The following is a 4,629-nucleotide window of genomic DNA, read 5'->3' as shown; positions in this document are numbered from 1 at the left end:
CGTTAGGGCTCGCCACGCATCCGATTAATACACTGTATGATATGATGCGCCACTCACTATAGGGATGCGGCTGCGAATAATGTATGTGCATTGAAGAGGAAAAAGAGGCACTTTATTGAGAATGTGTGAGCTTCTCGTGCATTTGCAATGAATGCTGTATTCTTTTTGCACTTATTGCATTTTTTATTCCATTTATTTGAGTGCAAGACACAGAAACAACATTTTGAACAATATTGTGAACAACAATATTCCTTTCCCGACAAAAAATAGTGAGGAGATGGGATTAGTTGGGCGCTGGCTCGAAACAGAGCGAGGGCGAACCGGCTGTGATATACTCTGTGTGGGCAAAAAGTCTCTCATAGCCTTTGGCTGCTGAATCGTGACATAACGCTCAGCAAACTTATTTATAGAGCCGCCAAAAAGGCAGGCTGAAGACACTGGATTTCCTTATCACTCATTTCTGCCCTGGAGCACCGCCATTGTGTGGAGTGCTGATCCAGCTTGTTCTGCTGCTGAGTAAGCTTTTCCCGCCAGTGCGGACATTTGTCGACACTGTTTGGAAGGATGTACATGTTACTCACTGGGCAGAGGTGTGCCACTACCGCCTCCTCCACAGGGGGTAATTGGGCATAACAATTTCTTTCCCGCAATCCACATTAAAGATGATGGCGTCACTGCACAAGTGGCCTGTATAAGGTCACGCGCCAGGACTTGAATAGTTTGTTATGAACTTCGGGGAAGAATTGTGCGGGATGCTGCCATTTGATGGCGTCCGGACTGCTGGAACATTCATCGAGGCGAGACTCTTCAGGTTCCTCTGGGGAAAACAAACAGGGTGAAGCTCTTCGACTGCCCTTGTAAGGATGCGGAGCATCTCCCTCACTGAGGGGAGGGTTGGAAGCATCATCTACTGACCATTTGCCTGATGCGGCGAGAGACATGACGTCGTCATCATCCCCAGTGTCAGATCCGCCAAACTAGAGGGCCGGAGATCGTCTCGCTCATAGTGTACTGGGAAACCTGCACTTTGTGGAGATTGAGGGGCTCGTGGGGCATGTTCCTTGAGGAAATACACCTCAAATTCATTCTGCTTGACCTTGCGGCCCCACCGTGCCTCCTCGTGTGAACCCACAGCTATCACAGAAGAGGTGGCTGGGAGGGCGCGAGAGGCTGAATCATCCCTCAGAACGAGGGCGATTTGTGAGCGAAGCGACTTGAGACTCATGTCCTCACAGTGAGGACAGTCTGTCTCCATGAGAGCTGACTCTGTGTGGGTGCGGCCCAGACAAAAAATGCAGCTCTCATGTTTGTCTGACAGCGGAATGTTTCTCTCACACAAGGAACACTTAAGGAACAACATCTTGAAAAATACGCAAACACGTAAGTGAATATATATATATATTTATATTTATATCATACAAATACAATTGCTTTTTAAAGGATACGCTACACCTGCCGATGTGCTGCGGAGAATCAGGATGCTGAGGTCTGTTCACCAGCGAAGCGTCAAGCGATGAGGCGGAAAGAGCATTGCAGGGGAGCGGAGTGTCTTCCCGCTGCCATGAAGATTCCATCCGTGACTCGTGTGTATCGACGGCGAAGAGTAGAGGGCTTCGAGACAAGAGATGATTGCTGTCTTGAAGGTATAAATTCTGAGGAAATGTGTCTGTGCGCCTGTTTTTATAGCAGTGAGTTTTGCACCAAAACAGGCGTGGCTCAAACACCATAGCCATTATTAGAAAATTGCCGTTATTATAGAGTGGTGTCAAATAGGTTGTGTATGAAGGCACTCTACATATTTACTACGCAATTGAGTCGTAAGGGAACACAGATTTTTAGGGAAACAAGATGCTAGCATCTAGATATTCTTAGAGTGTGGTGCATTATTATTAGAACATACTGTATATGTTTGTCTTTTTATGTTTAAGAGCAGGAAGAGACTTCGCAGTGGGAGGTGGAGGAAACAGTGTGCTCTAAGGATTTGTATGACCAGGATAAGGATGGAAAACTGAACAGGGATGAACAACTCAGCTGGGTTTCTCCGAACAGCTATGCCTCTGCACGAGAAGAGGTAAGAGTCAATAAATGCCAGTTCACATATATGCAAACATATTTTTTATCTGCTTAAAGAAACATTTCATAAACCTGAACACGAATTCTGAATATTGTATTTTCTTGAATGTTGAACTATTCGTCTTATCAAGGAAATAGATCAAGATGGTGATGAAAGGCTCTGGCAGAGACAAAAAAATATATATGTCTGTTCATGAAAAGACATTTATGACTGATTACGGGTGACAGCTCCATGTGCAACATTATGAATTGTAATAATTTAAATTTGAATAAATATCAACTTTTACAATTCATTTTTGTAGTGTCACAATGATAGACTACTTGAGGTATTTTGTTTATTAGATAACTGTAGCAGGGCAGGACAGGGCTGTGATTCCGCACACCTGGCCCCTAATTAGGCTGATTAAGCCTGAGACGGCAGTGCGACAGAGAGAGAGAGAGAGTTATGGGTAGTGGCTGATAGTGAATCTATGATGATGATATACAGAGCAATGATAAGATCAATTATTGATTATGGCTGTGTGGTATATGGGTCAGCAGCCCCTTCAGTGATTAGTAAACTTGATAGAGTCCAAGCAAAAGCCTTAGAGTATGTAGTGGGGTGTTTTGTACAACTCCATCACCGGCACTATTAATAGAAACAGGGGAGATGCCATTAGAAATAAGAAGACGTAAACTTGGTTTGAAGTATTTAATGAAACTAAAAGGGCAGAATGGAAAACTACCAACAAAAAGCCTGTTGAGTCAGCATTGGGAGTTTATGGGAACAGCAAGAAGGGCCAAAACAAACTTTACAGAAAAACTCAAATCTATGGCAGAGGAAATTGGTATTATGAATTTGAATGGATGTCCATCAATATGTCGTTCAGATATACCTTCATGGTTGATTCCAGATCCCATTGTTGACCTATATTTTATTAAAACAAGCAAAATAAATATGTCAGAGGCTGTAGTGAAGGAGATAAAAGTCCAGATGTATGAATTATGGGGAGGCTACTTACAAATCTATACTGATGGGTTAATGGATCCTGAGAGCGGCAAAGTGGCTTTTGGTGTTAGCATACCAGAAACAGGTTATAAAAAAGGGTGTAGGATCCAGACCACATGTCAGTCTTCACAGCAGGGATGGTGGCAGTTCTCTGGGCATTAAGGTGGGTTGAAGATAATAAACAGAAGCATTCAGTTATATGTAGTGACTCAGCAGCAACTTTAGTTACAATTAAAGATACCTGATTTACTTGTGGAAATTATGCAGGTGTTATATAGAATTCACAAAGCAGGGTATGAGGTGGGGTTTCTGTGTATTCCAGCGCACATGGGTGTGGAGGGTAATGAGGAGGCAGATGAGGTGGCAAAGAAGGCGGTGCAGGAGGAAAGAGTTCAAATCAATTTACAGTTTGGGTCACCAGATTACACAGAAATTATAAATAGGTCAGTTAAAGAAATGTGGCAAAAATCATGGGAAAATGAAAGGAAGGGGAGGGCATACTATTCAGTACAAAGAATTGTAGAGAAAGGAAAATGTGAATTTAGAAGTAAGAGAAGAGATGCAGTAGTCTTATCCAGATTGAGGTTTGGGCAGAGTGGGCTGGCTCTGATTGGTAAACATCCTGATGGAAAATGTGAATGTGGAGACAAGGAAACGGTGAAGCATGTATTAGTTCATTGTAGAAAGTTCTCTCTTCAAAGGAGGAAATTGTTCAGAGACCTTGGAGCAATTGGAGAGACTATATTTAGTCTATGCACTCTACTTAATTTGGATTGTTGGAACAAAATGAAGAAACTGATCGAGTACCTACATGAAACTGGATTATACAAAAGGATATAGGCAATCACCATTAATATGTGAATAACGAACAGTGGAGGGCAGCAATACGCCAAAGATGCGTCTAGTCTGCCGGAAACAAGAAGAAGAAGAAGTGTTATGGGTAGCTGTCCAACACCTACAGTGCATCCAGAAAGTATTCACAGCGTTTCACTTTTTCCACATTTTGTTATGTTACAGCCTTATTCCAAAATGGATTAAATTAATTATTTTCCTCAAAATTCTACAAACAATACCCCATAATGACAATGTGAAAGAAGTTTGTTTGAAATCTTTGCAAATTTATTAAAAATAAAAAATGAAAAGAATCACATGTACATAAGTATTCACAGCCTTTGCCATGACACTCAAAATTGAGCTCAGGTTCATCCTGTTTCCTCTAATCATCCTTGAGATGTTTACAACTTGATTGAAGTCCACCTGTGGTAAATTTAGTTGAATTTAATCCATTTTGGAATAAGGCTGTAACATAACAAAATGCGGAAAAGGTGAAGCGCTGTGAATACTTTCCGGATGCACTGTATGTGTTTGTGTGTGTTTGTGTGTGCTTGCGTGTGTGTTTGTGTTTGTGTTTGCGAGCACGTGCATGCGTGCGTGTTAAGCCAGTTCTCACCTCCTCCTTTCCATTAAACTGTGTTGCACTAACATTTACACTTTTTGTGCATTTCCTGATACTTTAACACTGTTCATATCTGTGTAAAACAAAGCCACGTTGAATGTAGAGACAACAA

The sequence above is a fragment of the Xyrauchen texanus genome, chromosome 29, assembly GCF_025860055.1.
Source record: "Xyrauchen texanus isolate HMW12.3.18 chromosome 29, RBS_HiC_50CHRs, whole genome shotgun sequence".
Classification (NCBI taxonomy): domain Eukaryota; kingdom Metazoa; phylum Chordata; class Actinopteri; order Cypriniformes; family Catostomidae; genus Xyrauchen; species Xyrauchen texanus.
The sequence above is the reverse complement of the archived record's forward strand: the minus strand, read 5'-3'. Positions refer to the sequence as shown.